Source organism: Barbus barbus, assembly GCF_936440315.1.
Source record: "Barbus barbus genome assembly, chromosome: 3".
Lineage (NCBI taxonomy): Eukaryota > Metazoa > Chordata > Actinopteri > Cypriniformes > Cyprinidae > Barbus > Barbus barbus.
In genome coordinates, this window is record NC_136731.1 from 42427141 (window position 1) to 42449559 (window position 22419).

General features: G+C 43.2%; 1 long non-coding RNA gene across 1 annotated transcript; it reads left to right on the plus strand.

Annotated features, from left to right (window-relative positions):
- Nucleotides 1-1944: 1944 nt before the first annotated feature.
- Nucleotides 1945-22119, plus strand: LOC306855508. Its single transcript, XR_013782943.1, has 3 exons — nucleotides 1945-2007; nucleotides 20419-20494; nucleotides 21573-22119. It is a non-coding gene; the product is annotated as an uncharacterized lncRNA (long non-coding RNA).
- The last annotated feature ends 300 nt before the right edge of the window (nucleotides 22120-22419 follow it).

Here is a 22419-nt window from a genome sequence, read left to right on the forward strand (position 1 = left end):
CCCAAGGGGTGAAATCAATAGCCCTTCCGGGGTCACTATCTACATATTTCAGGACGGCCAAAACCTGGAGGAATATGTGTGGGAGTTTTTGGACAAATGCCATCTTACCACATGTGATGACCTCACCTTAATGGAGGGATTCTGGTGCGGGCTGGACAATGATATCCGCTTCGTCATGCCCCAAGCTCCTAGTCGCTGAGGCTGATGATCGCCCCGGAGCCAAAGCCCCAAGTGTCTGACCAGGTGCGAGAGCCGACAGCACAAGCGACGGGGGAAAAGCATGTGGAGATCGCGGGGCGGATAATATTAGTCCGGAGGACTTTAAATATTATTTAGAGAAAGGTTGTGATATAAATGGTAGAATAACACATATAAAAACAGTGGAGAATAGAAATATTGCATTTCTTTCAGTTTGCCCCTTGTACTCCTGAACCAACTTTTTTTTCTCTGTTTTGTCAACCTATCTCTTGAAATTTGCGGATTTTGAAATTGTATTGGGTGCAGATACAAATTCTGTAATGTCGCACATCCTAGATAGATCGGAAGCGAGGGTTACAGATCACAATGCAAGCGACAGAAGTCTGATATTAAGGTCGATCATCACGATCGCGGAAGACAACATGCAGGATCAGCATTGTTCATGTATCAATGTACATTTCACCGGTTAAATGTACATTAATTTAATCGTACCCTGCGATACATGAACAATGTGTGGCGCTGAAACCTAAAGATGCCCGAGTTCCGCTCCTCGTGTAACTGATACTCAACTGCCATTGGCTAGTCTGCGTTCAAGGGGAGGGGCTTACCGATAGGTCAATTGGACAGTTGATACTGATCATTCCACACACTCTTGACATCAGTTTTAAAGAAATCACATCCCTTCCTTGGTTTTGATGCTGTAGTTACTCCAACACTCTGACTGACTCTCTTTAACCTTCACATCCCAGCAATGAAAACCCAATGATTCCAGAACACAGGAATGATCATCAAATCTCTCTGGATTGTCAGGAAGTGATTGTTTATTCCAGCTGTGTCTCACACTGGTCAGATCCTCAGACAGGACAAGAAATGGATTTGCAGTGTTTGGATCCAGAATCACAGGAGCTGATGAGACACAATCAACAGCTGCTTTTATTCTGATGCTCATATAATTACAGACACCCTGTAGTTTTTTTTACTTTTTATTATTATTATTTTACAAATTTTCATCATTTTCAGTCCTTAAATCAGCTAACTTTTATTTTGGTGGGTTGCATGCTTCCAGTGCCGAGTGAAGCACACCAGTGAATGAAATGTCACAGATTTGTCACATTTTGCTCTGAAACCAGCAACACGTAGCCTAGGGCCGCATATTAAGGGGAACTGTCCTCAAACAGTTGATGAGGCTGCCACCTCGAACAAGAAAGTTGCTGGTGGGCCACCTTTAAAGAACCCTACTTTAGTGCACATTCCATTTTGGGAGAGACATCTTATTCAAATATAACTTAAGGCTAAAAGGCAGCTTATCTAAGGAACTGTCTTCAGACAGCTACCAACTCTGATGAAGCTGCCACATCAACAGGGAACCTCAAAGAGAGGCTGCCTAATGGAAAGTTATAAGAGTTACTTAAAACCCTAAACACTGTTTTCTTGTAAAGGGGAGTTAGTAACCCTACTTTAGTGCCCATTCTATTAAGGGAGGGGAAACAGACTTAGCACTATCCTAGGGGGCAGCCTCCCTCCCTTCATCTCTGATGACGCTGTCACCCTCAAAGAAAGACATGGACGAACCATGGATAGTGGATACTTATGGCCCATTAATGTAGGCTACATTTCATCAAAAAAAAACTTGGCATATTGTGTCAAACAAATGGTTTAATAGCTCTTCAGTAATTAACTGATATCCTGAAATAGCTGCAATAGTTAATGTCTGCAGTCATTCAGTACAAAGTCCTATAAAAGACAAACACAACACAAAACGCACATTACATCCAAAAGAGAATCACAGATAAGGTCAAACTTTTCACGGTGAGTATAATTCTCACGCTTCACACATGTGTAGACATACAGACTTTATTTAGATAACAACATAAGATGGTGAATCTCATTTTTAGAAAATTAATAATTGACAATTTGATGTAGACCCTCAGTTTAAATTCGAGAAAATGTAAGAGTTTGGACAAAAATCTCTTTTAGAGTTCGAGTCTCAATTGTTTCAATTGATCATTTTACTTTTTGCACCTGGTAAACCATGTTTATGCAAATATAAATAAAACGCCTTACATACTGTACATAAATGACTGTTTACAGGTCTGTGCCAGAAATAGGAATCGAGAAAAATGCTAAAATAATTAAACAATGGCCTGCATGTTGGAACACATTAAAATTGGTGTTGTTAATATTTAAAAAATATATTTTTATTCAAATTACTGAGCTATGAACTTCCTTTGATATGCTGGTCAATGTGAATTTATGAGCCTGAATGTAAATTATTATGATATGTTTTGCCGCTGAGTACATGTTTTAAGCTTGAATAATGATCAGATTTGTTAAATAAAAGAGTGACATCTTTTTTAGACAGAAGGAAATGTTTTTAGCTTCTCAGTTCTCATATTTAGTAGATTGACTCAGAAAACAGCAGAAAACAAACTTTGGCAGCTGGAGTTTTTGCAAATAAAACTCACAGGATACTGAACCTTGACCCCGACCTGCAAAAGACCATAAACAACATTGATGGCACAATACTGTTTGCACTTTAAACTTACAAAAAACATGAGGAGAAACACTGGAGAAATTACAAGGATTTGCCACAGCAGAGCTTTCCCCAAAACGCAGCTTAAAGAAAGAGAAATTGATACAGTTTTAAAATAAGACATGCATATATAATACTGAGCTGCTCATCACTCACGGCTGCCTCACTCTTGTGAGAATTTTTGGACATCAGAGACAGGCCAGCATGGCATCAGAGCAAGTTAAGGGTCCACTGGGACACGTTTCTAACGGACATGCATCTCGTGGTGATCACCGATTATTAGGGTTGGGTATCGTTTGGGTTTTTTATGATGCCATCGATAATTTTCTTACTGTAAGTGAGTAAAAAGAAGATAAGCATTTTGAATGATGAAACATAAAGACAATAAACACTCGACTGCGACAATCAGTGCCGGCCCATCCAACAGGCAGTACAGGCAATCACCTAGGGCCCCAGTTGTGGCTAGAAGGGATACAGCTGTGGCCGAAAAGTAACAATAAATTAAATTTGCTACCTATTAGTTTGTGTTTTATTAGTGTCTACTCCTACCCCAACCTTAAACCTTCCCCTTACAATAATACAAATACAATATTTATTGTTGTTCATTACAAAAATTTGCCTATGCAATATTGATGTGCGTATGCCCGATAGCTGCAACTGTGTCCCATCTAGCCAATCTTGTCAATTGAATTTCTAGGGCTGTATCCGAAATCGCCCCATGTACCCTTAAATAGGGCACTTTTTGGTTTCGGAAACCATAGTGGATATTATCGAGTGCACTCATTCAATCCCACAATGCGGTGCAAAAACGAGTGTACAACTGGGGCACGTTCAAGCTCACACCAGTGCCCAACGTTTTGCTACGGTTTCCGAGTTGAACGACATGTTTCCTGGAAACGGTGTGCAATGGGGTTTGAGATACATTTTCTCTTGTTTGGTGGGTGTGTCAAAAATGTCAGTCCAATCAGCAGCAACATGTATATAAACCACGCGTTATTAAAGAGACAGATCGCACAATGGGTCCAAGTTAAGTCATTCACAAATGTGTCCACTGCAGCTCGGTATACGCAACAATTGAAGATATTATTGACGATAACAATTGAAGACATGTTTGTCGTAAGAGTTTTATAGTAACATAGCATATCAACATGATGATGATGAATTTGTAAGTAAATGTAGGCTAATTAACATCAAAATAAATTCACAAGAGCAAGTATATTGTTTGCACATGTTTATTGACATTAAAGGCATGGAACGTCTTTACAAAGTCTGTCTAAATATCATATAGTAATTTCAAAGTCTTGTGGTCCATATCCTTTACTTAGGAAGGTGTGCTAGACACTGATTAATGTAACATACAAATACTATACGTATATATTTTGCTATTGTATTGTGGAGTGACACTTTCATAAACTTGGCTATGCTAATCTGATTATATAATGGTAAATATTACAATATCATACCATAACAACAGTGATCAGCAATAATGATAAGCCTAATACTCACAATAAATAATAAGGTCATATAGATCATAACACAGTCTCGGAGGTAAGAAGTGGATTATCCTTCACCTGAAATGTTTGTCTTTTCATCCTGGAATACGAGGCAAATGTAGCCCCATTCACACCAAGAACGATAATGATAAAGATAACTATAAAGATAACGATATTGTCACGGTTTAGTTTTCTTTCAGTTCTGTTTTGACCTTATTTGGTAGTTCCTGTTCTGGTTTAGTTAATTAGTAATCATCGTCTAGTCCTGTCACCTGTCTTCAGTTAATTATCTTGTTTGCTCGTTTGTTCCCGGTTTCTTTAAATAGTCCTGAGTTCTACCCTGTGGTTGTCAGCTCTTGAGTTACTTCAATGTATTTACGTGTTGATGCTATTTAATAAAGAAGAAGCCTTTCTGTTAAACTCCTGGATCGTGCACTTGTCTCTACAACATCATATACTATAACAGATATTAGTGTCCACACCAGCGAACAATATCGTCTGTTTATTCTAAGCGCACTTGAGTCTGCTTGAGTCTCATTATAGCAGGATGGATTCTGATTGGCTGTCAGTGTTTTTATCGTTCATCAGCTGGACAAAAAATCATTCTGGAAGTGATTCCAACGATATCGTTTCTGTGTGCCTTTATCGTTATAGTTGTGGTGTGGACGCTGCTATTCTTTAATACTGAGAACAATTTTTAGAACTATATCTTTATCGTTATCTTTATCGTTATCATGCTTGGTGTGAATGGGCCTTTAAATGTATTTACACCGATTTCATCAGGCTCTGAAAATTCTTCAAAAAGAACACAAAGAATGGCCTTCTCAGCTGCCATAGTTGCAACTCTTGCATCATCAGAACAGGGTGTTCAATGCACCACCGTTTCATTTAAGAAACGTTTTGAACCGTTTTTTCGTGGCTGAACGCAGCCCTGATGTAGGCGGTTTCTCAAACCGAAGGCTCCATCCTCCGGAGGTCACATTTGTAGGCTGCATACATCATAAAGAAGATCTTATTTTAGAATATTAGCAGTTATAAATTTGACCATTATTCTTAGTTAAGTGTAATTAATAGTGAATGGGGTGATTTCGGATACAGCTTGAAGCAGATCGATCGGTGCATGGCATCAAAGTACCGTGAAAGCTATAGATAGCAGACAGCTCTGCATGCTTTTTGATTTTTGATGTCATACACAGATCGATCTACGCAGCGCCGCTTCAAGCCGAACACACCCTCTGACTATGTATCTATGAATAACGCACCAGGGGCCTTTTGTAAGTATTTTTCTAAGTATATTTCTACATGTTATCCATGATTTATGTCTAAATGACATGCAAGCAAAGAACCAAAAAAAAAAAGGTATTCACATCCTTCCTGTCAGATGAGGCTGTCAACTTCCTACCCTTATTTCAGGGAAGCACTGCGAAGGCAAACCCTCCCAAAAAAAGATAATTTTCATGTTACTAATAAATATTTTTTGTTGATATATAAATATATATCTACATAATCATGAAGGTCGCTGGTATCATCCAAACAAAACAAATCTTACAAGAAATCTATAGTTTTTTGTATACTTAGTCAAAAGTCCAAGCGGCAACTATAGTTGCAGGTGGGCAAATGACTTGTAAGTACATATAACATAGATCATGGGGGAATGGGGTATACTGTAGCCAGCATCATGCTACTCATGTTACCTTCTTGTTAAAACATGTTAGCATCATGCTAGCAACATGCTATCATCATGCTAACAACATGTTAATCGTGTTAGTATGTTGTTAGCATCATGCAAATCACATTAACAGCTTGTTTAAAACATGTTAACATCATGCTAGCAACGTGCTAATCATGCTAACTTTGTTTTAACAATTTTAGTTGTGTTAGCATGTTGTTAGCATAATGCTAACACAATTAACATGTTGTTAGCATGTGGTTAACATGATTAAGTTTACTGTTAGTGCCTATATAGTTAGCATTATAGGTAGGGTAGAGAGGGGGGAAACAGCCCCCCTTAAGGACTGTGTAATTTCTTTCTGTGAAACAAAAGTTAAATGTGTTCAGAAAAGTTATCATAGTTTTAGTGACAATGACATATAAACAGAGTATGAAAAATGTCCAGAGTTTTCATGTTATTACAATTTTAACAAAAATTAAATTTGTACCAAGGGGACGTTTGCCCCCAGTGAGGCCCACTGGGGCCCAGTCTGACAAAGCAATTTGCTATAAACATTTAGCCTACAGCAAAATCAGTGAACAGGCAGTTCTCAGCGTAAAATTAAAAAGAATATTATCAATAATTATGAATTATACCATTATAATAGCCTATTTGAAACATTTTGTTAGCTGACGCTAACTGGCTAGCTAACTAGCTACCTGATGCTAACTTGAGGTAACTTTTAAATATAAAATCCAAATATTTTTATTCAACCAACAAGTCAGAATACATTTGATGTAAAAACAAAGGATTTGATGTTTGATGTTCAGAACAGAATAACTAGCTAGATGCAGCTTTTTTGGGTTTGCATCGAATGTTCTTTGACTTTTATACATAATATATTTGTTTATGAATTGTTTATGAATAAAGAGTGGTCTTTTGAAAGCAGTTATTTTGAGTTAGATTCCAAATGTTCTCCTCCTATTCAAAATAAAACAAAATAAAAAACCTGGGGAAAATAAATGCAGAACATGTTCACATAAGACACTTTTAACACAACTATATGCATGAAACCATTCAGAAACATTTTAGGCACAAATGGGTTAATATGTTTAACAGACAATTACACAATTTAGATTTTGTGAACCAACAACATCAGCTTCAGAGCGCTGGGGGGGTCTTTATCACGCATCACTACATTTTACAGGGAAGTTGTGGCCTAATGGTTAGAGAGTCGGACTTGTAATCCGAAGGTTGCGGGTTCGAGTCTCCGGCCGGCAGGAATTGTAGGTGGGGGGAGTGAATGTCCAGCGCTCTCTCCACCCTCAATACCACGACTGAGGTGCCCTTGAGCAAGGCACCGAGCCCACAACTGCTCCCCGGGCGCCGCAGCATAAAATGGCTGCCCACTGCTCAGGGTGTATGTTTACATTTACATTTACATTTAGTCATTTGGCAGACGCTTTTATCCAAAGCGACTTACAATTGGGGAATACAAAAAGCGATTCATCTTGAAGAGGCAGTCAGACAGAGGAAGTGTTCGTAACACCAAGTCTCAGTCATTGTTCAAATAAGTACAAGCTAGTAGGTGGAGAGAAAGATAGAGGGAAAGTTTTTTTTTTTTTTGAGTTTAGGATGAAGTCAAGTACTGCCGAAAGAGATGAGTTTTCAGTTGTTGCTTGAAGGTTGCCAGGGATCCAGCGTTCCGGATAGGGGTGGGAAGATTATTCCACCAGCCAGGAATGGTGAACGAGAATGTTCTGGAGAGTGATTTTGAGCCTCTCTGTGATGGTACCACAAGGCGTCGCTCACTAGCAGATCTCAAACTTCTGGAGGGGATGTAGGTTCGTAATAGTGAGTGGAAGTAGGAGGGTGCAGAGCCTGTGGTAGATCTGTACGCAAGCATCAGTGACTTGAACTGGATGCGAGCTGCCACTGGTAGCCAGTGCAAGGAGATGAAGAGAGGTGTAACATGCGCTCTTTTGGGCTCGTTGAAGATCAGTCGTGCCGCTGCATTCTGAATCATTTGTAGAGGTTTGACTGCGTTTGATGGCAGACCAGCCAGAAGAGCATTGCAGTAGTCCAGTCTAGAAACAACAAGGGCCTGGACAAGAAGTTGCGCAGCATGCTCTGTTAGAAAGGGCCTGATCTTTCTGATGTTGTGTAGAGCAAACCTGCAGGAACGAGCAGTCTTTGCAATGTGCTCTTTGAAGGTCAGCTGGTCATCAAAGATTACACCAAGATTTCTGACCGAAGTTGATGGGGTAATCATTGATGAGCCGAACTGAATCGTGAAGTCATGCCGTAGAGTCGGAGTGGCAGGGAAGACCAGAAGTTCCGTCTTTGCCAGGTTGAGCTGTAGGTGATGTTCTTTCATCCATGCCGAGATGTCCGCCAGGCAGCCTGAGATCCGTGCAGCTACCGTTGGGTCATCTGGTTGAAAGGAGAGATAGAGCTGTGTGTCATCGGCGTAGCAGTGATAGGAGAAGCCATGTGCATGTATGATGGGACCCAGCGATGTAGTGTATGTGGAGAAGAGGAGGGGTGCAAGAACCGATCCCTGAGGAACTCCAGTGACCAGTTGATGTGGTTTGGATACCTCCCCTCCCCAGGTCACCCTGAAGGATCTACCGGTGAGATAGGATTCAAACCAGCGAAGTGGAATTCCAGTGATGCCCAGTGATGAGAGTGCAGACAGGAGAATCTGATGATTGACAGTGTCAAAAGCAGCAGAGAGATCCAGCAGAATGAGGACTGACGATTTGGAATCAGCCTTTGCAGTTCGCAGGGCTTCAGTGACTGAGAGTAGCGCAGTCTCTGTTGAATGGCCACTCCTGAAACCTGACTGTTTAGCATCCAGCTTGTTGTACTGTGAAAGAAACCGCGAGAGCTGGTTGAAGACAGCTCGTTCGAGTGTTTTCCCTATGAATGGAAGGAGAGAGACAGGTCTGTAGTTATCTAAAAGAGAAGCATTTAATGTAGTTTTTTTGATCAGTGGGGTTACCCGAGCCTGCTTGAATGCTGTGGGGAAGATGCCTGTGAGGAGAGATGTGTTGATAATGTGTGTGAGTGCCGGTAAGAGTGTGGGAGAGATTGTTTGGAGAAGATGTGAGGGGATCGGGTCGAGAGGACATGTTGTAGGATGGCTGGAGAGGAGAAGTTTGGATACTTCTGCCTCGGTGAGGGGACAGAAGGAGAGGATGGGAGCTAGAGTGGTGGATGTGGTTGATCGGAGGTCCTGCGGAGTTGAGAACTGGTTGCTGATTGTTCTAGTTTTGTCTGTGAAAAAATAGGCAAAGTCATCAGCGGTTATCAAAGTGGTGGGAGGTGGAGGAGGGGGACAGAGGAGAGAATTAAATGTTCTGAAGAGATTACGCATGTCTGGAGCGCTGGTGATCTTGTTGTGGAAATGTGAGGATTTGGCAGTGTGGACTTCAGTAGAGAAAGATGAAAGCAAAGACTGATACCTACTCAGGTCCGACGGATCGTTTGATTTGCGCCATTTTCTCTCTGCCGCTCTGAGTTTGGTCCGATTCTCTCGAAGAACATCGGATAACCAGGGATTAGAAGGAGCAGCCCGTGCTGGCCTAGAGGAGAGAGGACAGATGTCGTGTAGACAAGAGGTTAAGGTAGAGCATAAAGTGTCAGTGGCTGCATTTACATCCAGAGAAGAGAAATGGGTAGGCGAGGGAAGAGAGGAGGATACTACAGAGGAAAGAAGGAAGGGGGAAAGGGAGCGTAGGTTGCGTCTGAAAGTAACCGGTAAGGGAGATGGTGGCACCTGAGTAGCAAAATGTAAATTAAATGTAATGAAGAAATGGTCAGAGATATGGAGTGGTTGTACCAGAATGTTATCTGTAGAACAACTGCGTGTATAAATTAAGTCGAGTTGGTTACCAGATTTGTGTGTGCTAGTAGTGGTGAGGCGTTTGAGATCAAATGAAGCTAGGAGTGACTGGAAGTCTTTAGCATAAGGCCTGTCTAGGTGAATGTTGAAATCGCCGAAGACTAAGAGTGGAGTGCCATCCTCCATGAAAGACGACAGCAGTCCGTCCAGCTCGTCTAGGAAGGTTGGTGGTATTTGGCCCGGCGGACGATAGATTACCACAATCTGGAGTCTTATAGGAGCTGTCACAGTAACAGCATGCGATTCAAATGAGTTGAGATTGCCTAGGGGTGAGTGGGTAGAGTATTTCCAATTGTTAGAAATGAGCAAGCCAGTGCCCCCACCCCGGCCAACTTGCCTAGGGGTGTGAGAGAAAGAGAAATTGTGAGAGAGAGCAGCTGGGGTTGCCGTGTCTTCTGGACGGATCCAGGTCTCAGTCAAGCCCAGGATGCTGAGTGTGGAATGTAAGGAAAATGCAGAAATGAAGTCGGCTTTGTTGACAGCTGACTGGCAATTCCAAAGACCTACAGAGAAAGAAAGAGGTGCAGTGGAAGATGTAGAGATAGTGCGCAGGTTAGCAGGGTTACGTGACCTTCTGCATGTATTTTTAGAGCGAGGTAGAGAGAGAACCGGAATGGTTTGGAAACACATGATAGAGGATAGGAAAGCGTGAGGGAAGATATAAAGGATACTTAAGTGTGTGCTCGGTGTCGTTGCTCGGTCAAAGTCGCGCAGGAAAAAGTCGTCTGTCTTTACACTCGTTGGTCTTCACACGAGGAGGCTGAACGCTTCCGCGTCAGCGCTCTGACATCAACTAAATACAGTCTAAGAAACTAGAGTGAAAACAGCTGTTGCCGGCTTCTGATCAGCCCAGCCAATGAGGTTAAAGGACTGCTAAATAGCTCAAGACGAAACTAACACTTTGCACAATCACAAAGGCTCGTTCTCATCTGAGGCGCAAATTATTCTAATTTCCAGTAAGTGCAATTAACAGATAAAACAATGAAAATGCAGAGTAGAAATAGGTAGGAAACGAACTATTCCTTCCTAGTAGCAAGTAAATTATTTAAACAACAGAACTGCAACCAAGTTATTCAAAAACACTTACGCAGCTGTAGTCCGTCTCTTCTGGTGACAAATCGGCTTTCCCCGTTCACGGTGTTCACGGTGTGTGTGTGTTCACTGCTGTGTGTGTGCACGTTGGATGGGTTAAATGCAGAGCACGAATTCCGAGTATGGGTCACCATACTTGGCTGAATGTCACTTCACTTCACTTAATATTAATCGACCCAGGATGATTCTGATAGAGAACTCTGCTGATGCTGTAGTAACGGAAGTTTCATGCACATTTGATTGACAGATTAACTGCACGGTCTTATTTCAGTGTTGTTTTTTATTATGGATATTTCAGCTACCAGTTTGATTTGTACATTCAGTTGAACAACATTAATTTAAAGTTAAAGAAGTCCGCGGCGACTCAGGACGCATGTTCCAAATCCTGCTACAGAGTGCCACTTACATAGTTTACTATAAAATATTTTGTTAATTCCTGAAGTGAACTTTTATATTTACTGTTTGAGACTGCTCTCTTGAATTGCGTGCAATACCTGTGAGTTGTTCTAAACTACATTCTACATGTAAAGACTACATTCCTCCCATGCATGTGTGGCCGGCTTGACGCCCTTATTATATGTTAAGGGAAAAGACAAAGCCAAGACATCTAGCAAAAGGATTCTTTTATTCTTGACTGAGCCTGAAAAAGGGACTCAGCATTAATGTTTTGTTGGGGGACAAGATTTGGAGATTCTAATCCAATTAGATGAGAAAAATTGTACAAAACAGAAACGGAAACAAAGACAAACACCCACTTGTCTACAATGGGTACAAGAAGTAAAATAGTAAGCAATAATATGAAAAAGTGTTCTTCATGCAATCTCAAATAAAAAACTCCAATTCACAAGCCCCATTCAACTTAAACCAGTGCAAACCAAGTTACAACACTTATAAAGGGTGTACAAAACAACGTCAGTGGCCTGTTTGTGCCTAATAAAACAAATAGAACACAGAATATGAGTAATCAGCACATTTCACCACATGAATAGACCACCTACTTTATACACAGTTCACGTTTATCTTCTTTTGAGCATATTAATCGGTAAATAAACTAAAGATAACAGTACACACTTTACACAGGGTGCAATCCTTTTCATGCAATATACAGAAACACTTTAGAATAAAATGAACAAAACTCACTCTTATTAAGCCTCTGAAGCACACAGAAAAAACTCACGTGGTAATTGGCACTTGTGTGATCTTACGTATCGTTTCTCTCCCCTCTAACACAGTATAAAGGACAAGAGTTACTGCATGTTCAGTTGATATATGAAATAAGCAGAGTTATTTAACATTTTAACAAATCTTACAACATATCTTAGGTTAACTCACGCTCAATCTCCATCAACGTGATCTGAATTCCCCTCCCCCACGGGCGATCTCTCACGTGCAGGAACAGAATGCTTGTATGAACGGCAAATTAAACCATCCACTCAATAAAACCACACAACTGTAGTCACCACACTCACAAGTTGAAATAAAGCTGGAAATTTCCTCTCTTTAACAGTTTTATCAACTATATCTTCCTCTGTGTAACTCCTGCTTCTAACTTTGCTCTCTTCCAGTCTGACGTGCACTTCACTCTAGCGCATGCACGAACTCTTAAAGGGGACAGCGCACATAACTTAGTTAAAGCAACAAAGGTGAATTACTGGGAAACTTAACCAAGTATAAGGTGAATCTTGCCCCGGTCACACTCTCCCCTGCCTACAGTCAACGTCCTCGATGACTGCAAACACCCTTTAATCATTCACTACTCCTTGTAGCTTACTGGACGTATACAAGACCATGCCCGCTAACACTTGGGAAAGGACATCGGGACTGAAAGACACAGCATTACAAGCGGATTTAGGCAGTCTGTTTGGGTTACTGTGAGCACCAGCAGTTGAACGCTGAGTTCTGCGTGGTGTAGGAAGGGGCGCGTCCACGTGAATACTCTCTGCCCTAGGCTTTCGGGGAACAGGGACTGGTCTGGTCAACACCACGTCTGAAAGTGAATCAGTTCTCTCCGTATCAGGCAGAGAGGGCTCTCCAACAACACTCGCCTCATTATTCACTTGTGCATCATCATATTTTTCCTGTGCTTCTTCAAATCCCCCCTCAGCACAACTGTCTGGTTCCTCATCTGGCTGTTGTGACTCCTCAAGCACTGGATCCTCTGGGTCCTCCTCAGGCCATCTGGTTTCTTCCACAAGCACACATTCCGCATCTAAAGAAGGCATCTCATCCACCAATACTGAGGTAGGTGCTTCTTCTACAGGTCTCACTTTTCTCCGTGGCATTGGGACTGGTCTCGGACAGGGCCTAATGTCTGATCTATGTACTCTTTTTGCAGGACCGTCTCCTACTGGCTCCACAGTGTAGGTTGTACCGTGCACCTCCACCACCTTATAGGCTGTGGGTGCCCAGGCATCCTGTATCTTGTTCCGTCCTGGAGGACGATAACGTAAGTACACCTGCTGACCAACTGCCACCTCTGGACAATATACCCTACTCTCACGCTTGGCAACTCGGTCTGCTGCCTTCCTTTCAGCGTACTCACGTGCCTGGGCATGAGCATCCCGAAGCCGCTCCTTATGGACAGACAACCAGGCGGGCTCCTTCTCGGGCACTGGCTCCTGGCCCAACAATGCATCGACTGGTAAATGTGGCTGCATCCCAAACAGCATATAGTAAGGGGAGTAACCGGTGGAGGAATGAGGTGTCACATTATAGGCGTACACCAGCTCAGGTAAGTACTCTGGCCATTTCCGTTTCTTTTCAGGTGGCAAGGAACGCAAGAGGTCATGCAGAGTTCTGTTAAATCTCTCGCACTGTGCATTTCCCTGGGGATGATGTGGCGTAGTGCGGGACTTTCTTACCCCATACAGTTTACAGAGCTCTGAAATAACGGCACTCTCAAAGTTCCTCCCCTGGTCTGAATGAAGACGCTGAGGCACACCGTACTTGAGGAACCATTCCTTCAGAAGGATCTTAGCAGTAGTGTCTGCCTTCTGATTGCGAGTCGGGAACGCCTGGCTGAACTTAGTGAATACATCGGTCATGACCAGGACGTTCTCCTGCCCATCCGACGCTGGCTCCAGTGTGGTGAAATCCATAGCGACCACTTCTAGTGGATGAGAAGCCAAGAATGGGGTCCAAGGTGCCTGAATCTTGGGCTGTGGCATTTTGGCTAGCACGCAGCGCTGACACTTCTTCACCCACTTATCCACAGCGTCATACATCCCAACCCAATAACAACGCTGCTTGAGCAGGCCCAGTGTCCTCTCTACGCCCTGATGCCCCATCTGGTCATGGACACTTTGCAACACCATTTCGACTAGACATGCTGGGAGCAGCAACTGTAGGCATTCCCCATTGAACACATCATCAATGGTTCTGTACATCAGCCCTTCTTTCTCTTGAATCCTGCCCCACTGCTTCAACAACAACAGCACCGGTCTAGACAAGTACTTTCTCTCACAATTTGTGGGTTTCCTCTTCTTGTTCCAGAACCTCTTGAACACACTGATGGTCGGATCTGCCTTCTGAAACTGACGAAGCTCATCCTTTGTGTATCCAGGTAATGTTGGGGTATTCTCCAGGTGTTCCTCTCCTGTCTCTTCATTCTCTATGGCTGCCTGTAACTGTCCAATTTCTCCCTCTCTAGGACTCGCCACTAGCCCTGCCAGGTCAACTCCCACTGCAGTCCCTGTACGAAGCCCGCTGCAAATAGCCACACAGCCATCATACTCCGAATCCTCAGTTACCACCTCCATCCCCTCCAGTCCTGGTCTTCTAGAGAGTGCGTCAGCTGCGGTGTTACACCGCCCAGGGCGGTACAGCACTTCGAAATCGAATATTGCAAGCTGTGCAGCCCACCTCTGTTCAATGGCGCCCAGTTTAGCCGTATTGAGGTGGCAGAGGGGATTGTTATCCGTTAGGACAGTAAACTTGGATCCTAGCAGGTAACTCCTGAACTTCTCCACCGCAGCCCATTTGAGTGCCAGGAGCTCCAGCTTCATACTACTGTAGTTCCTGTCATTTCGCTCTGCGCCCCTCAACCGCCGGCTTGCATAGGCTATCACAGTCTTACTTCCCCCTTGTTGCTGGTACAACACAGCGCCCAATCCCAGGTTACTGGCGTCAGTCTCCAGCACAAAAGGTAGGGTGAAGTCAGCGTAGCCAAGTGTCGGAGCACAGGTAAGCTTCTCCTTGAGGTGCTCAAAGGCTTGCTGGCACTCCGTTGTCCAGGAGACCTTAAACAACTTGTTGGCTTGCGCAACACTCCCCTGGTGAACACAAGTGTTTACGACATCATGAAGCGGACCAGCCACCTTGGAGAAGCCCTCAATGAATCTTCGATAATAGCTGCAGAATCCTAAAAAGGACCGCAGCTCCTTCAGAGTGTTAGGGACTGGCCACTGTCTTACTGCACTCACTTTATCTGGGTCTGTAGACACCCCTTGAGCAGATACCACGTGCCCTAAGAATTTTACCTCAGACTGCAGGAAGTGGCACTTTTCCACCTTAACCTTAAGTCCAGCCTCCCTCAACCTCTGTAACACGGTCTCAAGCCTCACTAAGTGTCCCTCAAACGTACTTGAGTACACCAGCAAATCGTCCAAATAGATGAGTACCGTTTGAAAGACCAGGTCACTCATTATGGCCTGCATGAGACGTTGGAATGTCGCTGGTGCGTTACATAGGCCAAACGGCATCCGCTGGTACTCATACAGGCCAAATGGTGTAATGAAAGCTGTTTTGTGACGGTCCTTCTCGTGAACTGCTACCTGGTGATAGCCACTCGCGAGGTCAATATGGCCAGCAGCCAGCAGCCATATCACCCTTCAGCCCAAGACTGGTTGCCCACTGAAGCTAAGCAGGGTTGAGCCTGGTCAGTACCTGGATGGGAGACCTCCTGGGAAAACTAGGTTGCTGTTGGAAGAGGTGTTAGTGAGGCCAGCAGGGGGTGCTCACCCTGTGGTCTGTGTGGGTCCTAACGCCCCAGTATAGTGACGGGGACACTGTACTGTAAAAAGCACCGTCCTTCGGATGAGACGTTAAACCGAGGTCCTGACTCTCTGTGGTCATTAAAAATCCCAGGATGTCTTTCGGAAAGAGTAGAGGTGTGACCTCGGCATCCTGGCCAAAATTTGCCCATTGGCCTCTGACCATCACGGCCTCCTAACCATCCCCATATCTACTGATTGGCTTCATCACTGTCTCCTCTCCACCAGTAAGCTGGTGTGTGGTGGGCGTTCTGGCGCAATATGGCTGCCGTCGCATCATCCAGGTGGATGCTGCACATTGGTGGTGGTTGAGGAGATTCCCCCCCTTCTATGTAAAGCGCTTTGAGTGCCTAGAAAAGCGCTATATAAATGTAACAAATTATTATTATTATTATTAATAGACGAGAACATCTTGGCTTTACTCAAAGCATCCAGACTCTCATCTATTCGTGGCAACGGGAATGCATCACGCCTAGTTTTACAGTTCAGCTTCCGGTAGTCCACGCATAGCCGAAGACTCCCATCATTCTTCCGGACTAACACCACTGGAGATGCATACGAACTAGAGCTTTCATGGATGACACGCTTTTTGAGCAGTCCAGATATATGGTCCTTCACTTCCTGGAATTGGTTTGGGGGTATACGTCGGTAAGACTGTGACACAGGAAGGTCCTCGTTCAGGGGAATCTCATGCTTTACAAGTTCAGTATAACCAAGGTCTTCATCAGTAATAGCAAACACATCCAGGTATTGCCTCAGAAGCTCCTTCAGCTCTGCCTGTTGTGCAGGGGTACCGCCGATCTGTACTTTCTCCAAGGGACACGGCAGGTCACCGCTAACTCCTGTCATTGACCTCTGGTTAACCCTAACCTCTTCATGATCTGCAGAGATTTGATGGAATCTAACTTCGCAGGAGCTACTCTCAACATGATGACCCTGGGCAAGAACCCCTAGTTTCACCTTCGGTGGCAGCCACACACCTTCTGAAGACAAGTTTACTACCTGCACTGGGAATACCCGCCTACCAGGTAAAACCAAGGTAGGAACCAGGACCAAGCCACCCGGCAATGATGCCTTACCTGGCTCAAACAAGCTTAAATCTCTGTTTCCAGCTACTTCGTTGTGTGTTCTGGCCTGAATTGTAGCCACGGAGGCTGCAGGTATGTACAACTTGCGGGTGCCTGCTACCCGGACCATAGAGTCCGCTCCTACTGGGGCAGCCTCTTGGACTCTGTTAAGGACGGCTCTCCAGTCAGCATCCAACGTCCCCTCCAAAGCATGGTCAAACTCAGCTAGAATTAATTGTTTACAACGCTGTGCTATGTTCATGCCAAGTATGCCTGGGGGCGCTGAGTCAGTCTCCCTATCATTCTGGTCACGTATCACCAAGAACCCACACCCAGGTATAGTCAAGCCCATTACCTGGATATCAAGTTCAACATACCCAAGGTAGGGAAGAGGCAAACCGTTGGCAGCAGTAATTTTTAACCACTTGCTCGTACAATGCAGGTCTTTGTCTTCCCCATGAAGATGTTCTTTGAAGAAGCTCTCTGTCAAAGTACTCACGTTACTGCCAGTGTCTAACAGGCACCGAATTGCTACGCCCCCAGCGTGAATTTCCACTTCTGGGCACTTGCCCACTGCACGTTCCAGAAACCGCTCTTTTGTCAGTGTGCCAGTCTTTGAGCCATCGGTGCCACCTCTCATTGCTCGGCTCTTCGCAATGGAGGCGCGAAGTTTCCCGGAACCGGAGACTCAGGCGTAGCTGGCATAGGGTTTTCTTGAAAGCGCTGCCCAGTGCATTGCCTGGCTATGTGCCCAACGCCCTCACATCTCAAACAAATGGGTTGACCATCTCGGGTATACTTTGGCTTAAACTTGGGCTTACTATGTTTCTCACAAGTTGGGTCAGACCTCTGAATTGTGAGATCACGGACAGCATTGGTAAGTTCCCCGATTGCCTTCCCTTGTTGTGTAATTACCTTAATTACATCTTGTAGGGCTACAGTCAAGTCGTTTGGTACGGTGGCGGTCATCCTTGCGTGCTCTACACTTTCCTCGACACTCACTATGTTTCGGTTTCGGCCCACGTTAGCTGGACGAGGTCTCTCTTCTGAACACCACAACAGGGCCTCCTCCCGAACTTCAAATAATGTAGCATGGGGTCGCTCTCTAACCACCTTGCGCAGTTCCCTTCGGAGGGCTGAATCCCTCACCCCTTCTATAAACTGGTCTCTCAATGCCAATTGCACATCTGGAACACAATGTGGTGCTTGTTGCAGTGTAGCATTTAACATCAATGACAATGCATGTGAAAAATCACGAAAATCCTCACCGTCTAATTGTTTTCGTGCATAAAATGTGTGCAACATCTGGGAGGTGCTACGCTTTTCCCTGAAAGCTGCCCTCAAATATGAGAACAGGTCTTCAGCTGACTTATCCTCTCTCCCCATACACAGCCTGACTTCATCTAGTGCTGAACCCTTTAAGTGGGAGAGAATAAAATCTACCTGATCTTCAGCATTCAACCCCCTCACTCTTATAACCCTCCCAAGTTCCTCAATGAACTCATCAACATTTTGGCAGTCTTTACCTGGGTCCCCACTAAAAGGTACAATTTGTCTCTCTCTGGGGATATACACATAGGATCTAGTATGGGCACTAGTCATGTTAGCCACAGCTGACATTACTTCATCATGTCTACGTCCCAACTCCAAGATCTGGGACTGAAGCTGTGAGACGGGGTTACTTCCCTCAATGTCTATTTCCTGAGCTGCAGCACCTGCAACTTGAATGTCCTCAGCATCCATGACTTTGAGCTGCAATTACCAAAGGTCTCAGTTCTCAAACAGTCAGTTAAACCAGCACTGTCCTCCTCGAAATCCTCACAAACTGCAGTCCTATTGCGCTGACCCTTTGTCCTGCCGCCGCTTCTGTCGGGATGGCACTGCAGGTCCTTCCAGCACTCGGTCGCCTTTCGCCACTACCGTTGTTTGCACCCTTCTACTTTTGCACTATTGTAACAAAAAGAAATCAGCCCCGAACAAAACAGAACCCCACTTCTGACACCAAAATTAGATGTGGCCGGCTTGACGCCCTTATTATATGTTAAGGGAAAAGACAAAGCCAAGACATCTAGCAAAAGGATTCTTTTATTCTTGACTGAGCCTGAAAAAGGGACTCAGCATTAATGTTTTGTTGGGGGACAAGATTTGGAGATTCTAATCCAATTAGATGAGAAAAATTGTACAAAACAGAAACGGAAACAAAGACAAACACCCACTTGTCTACAATGGGTACAAGAAGTAAAATAGTAAGCAATAATATGAAAAAGTGTTCTTCATGCAATCTCAAATAAAAAACTCCAATTCACAAGCCCCATTCAACTTAAACCAGTGCAAACCAAGTTACAACACTTATAAAGGGTGTACAAAACAACGGCAGTGGCCTGTTTGTGCCTAATAAAACAAATAGAACACAGAATATGAGTAATCAGCACATTTCACCACATGAATGGACCACCTACTTTATACACAGTTCACGTTTATCTTCTTTTGAGCATATTAATCGGTAAATAAACTAAAGATAACAGTACACACTTTACACAGGGTGCAATCCTTTTCATGCAATATACAGAAACATTTAGAATAAAATGAACAAAACTCACTCTTATTAAGCCTCTGAAGCACACAGAAAAAACTCACGTGGTAATTGGCACTTGTGTGATCTTACGTATCGTTTCTCTCCCCTCTAACACAGTATAAAGGACAAGAGTTACTGCATGTTCAGTTGATATATGAAATAAGCAGAGTTATTTAACATTTTAACAAATCTTACAACATATCTTAGGTTAACTCACGCTCAATCTCCATCAACGTGATCTGAATTCCCCTCCCCCACGGGCGATCTCTCACGTGCAGGAACAGAATGCTTGTATGAACGGCAAATTAAACCATCCACTCAATAAAACCACACAACTGTAGTCACCACACTCACAAGTTGAAATAAAGCTGGAAATTTCCTCTCTTTAACAGTTTTATCAACTATATCTTCCTCTGTGTAACTCCTGCTTCTAACTTTGCTCTCTTCCAGTCTGACGTGCACTTCACTCTAGCGCATGCACGAACTCTTAAAGGGGACAGCGCACATAACTTAGTTAAAGCAACAAAGGTGAATTACTGGGAAACTTAACCAAGTATAAGGTGAATCTTGCCCCGGTCACACATGTATTAAGTGCACGTCCTTGAAAGCGCGCAGTTTTCTAACATATTTACTTTAACTTCTTAGGTCAATTGTATGACCTTTCAGAAGCATCTGAAACTACAAAAACATATACATATATTTAATTGTTTGATCACAATTATTGGTAGGGACAGTTTGGTAGTTGCTGGATATTGGTAGGGACACATTACTTTGACAAGGACTCCACAACCCTACAGTCTGGCACTGGTGACAATGTATAATTTATCTGTGTTATTCAAGCCATCATGATATTTTCATGATAATTAAGTATATTTATAATCCATTGCTAATCGACATACCCTTTTTTACAGTAGGCAACACAACAAATGTTCTTCCTCATTCCGTGCCAAGAAGCAACATCGGATCACAAAAGGAATCATTTGAATGGTGAATAAAAACATTATAATATTCTCTGTCAGACAACAGGTTTAGAAATGCAAGTCCCATTGCAAGTCATTACAAAGGAAAATTAGCTTTAAGCCTTTTAATTGGGGTGGTGCAGTGGATAAGACACATGCCTTTGGTGTGAGAGACCCGGGTTCGAATCCACTGTGAGACACCAATGTGTCCCTGAGCAAGACACTTAACCCCTAGTTGCTCCAGAGGCGTGCGACCTCTGACATATATAGCAATTGTAAGTCGCTTTGGATAAAAGCGTCAGCTAAATGAATAAATGTAATTTAATCATGTAGCTAGCTAACAGTAGGCTACCTATGGCCATCAGAGCAAGTGTAATTGCTGCATTGACGCACTCCTTGGATGCTTAGTTGTGCTTTTAAGTCGAAATCTGAAAACAACATGGACACCAACGTCAGTTCAAAGATGATGGATTTGTATTATCAGAGCTTTCCAACTGTGTTCACATGAATTGTCTCAGTCAGGAAATTATTTTTCTGATTATTCTGACACCACATGAATGCACTATAATTGAACTAGCAATCCTTTATACTGTACTGATTATCCTTTATACTGTACGTCTGTTTCAAAGCACCAGAGAGCAAATATTTCAATCAACAGTTCAGGTATTTAAGTGGCACTGAAATGAGGCACCGACATCTGCGATCTGATTAGGTCCTGTACACCTGGTTACGGTACTCAACCCTGCCAATGATCATCTCAAATATGTCCTTTTATATCTTCCAAACTAGCTTGCTGCAATGGTAATGTCACATGCATGCAAGAGTCCTGATGATTATGAAAATAAATCAATGGATGACTGGATTATGGGATTTCAAATCAGTAGGAGTTGAGACAACAAAATTGTTGTTGTAACAAGCTAATTTTATGGATAGTAGTTGTAATATGATTACTGAAGTCTTAGTATCTTTCTAAATAGTTACCCTACTTGTTACTGAGGAAAGTAATATTAATGTTACTAGTAACACATTACTGCCCAACATTGATGATCAGGCCAAACACTACAGCATGTTGCTTTTTACTCTTTACTTTATTCTCCTCTTCACAGAAATAATGGAGCATCTACAAACCTCTCTCATTTTGCTCCTCCTCTTCTGTTCATCGAGTGCTGGAAAAACTTTCTTTACTCATCTCGGAACAAGGTGTATAGACGACTGCAAGAACGACTTTTACGTGTACAAGTGCAAGAGTATTGATAAAGATGGAAAATGCCGGGAAATGTATTGTTCACCTGAGGAAGACAGGAACTTCCAGGGTAGATATTGTCAATTTGACAGTATGTGTGGAAAGCATGGAGAAGACTACTACTGGTGCAAAATTAATAGCTTTACTTGGGGATACTGTGGGCTGGTGATAGATGACAAGAATTACAGTGTAAAAAAAGTCCTGTTAATTTACGGTAAACAACTGGCAGCTAGATTTGCATGCATAAAGCTGTGATTCTACAGTGCACCTCCTGTAATATGGAACAACAGTTTATTCCCATAAAAATATTACAGTACACACTATTTCATACTTAATACTGTAAATCTGCTTTGACACAATCTGTATCGTAAAAAAATGCTATATAAATAAAGGTGACTTGTCTGGCTGCACTGAAGCTCTAGAATGAAACTGTTGCAGGATCTAACGCATCTCAGCTCTCATGAGGACAGAGAGAAGAGAACAGAGACCCTGCTGTAGCACAAACCTGATATCCCACAATGCACCACACGCAGCGCAGTACTCGAGTAACTGCTCACTTCAAATCAAGCTCTTTATGAGAAACCATGATGCTCAGTGATGCTGAAGTTCCGGAGGAGATGAAGCTCTCCAGCTGTGGCTGATCTTCATCTGGAGTTCGTTTCCCAAAAACAATATGGTGGCAGTTACCAATAGAGTTCAATGGAATGTGC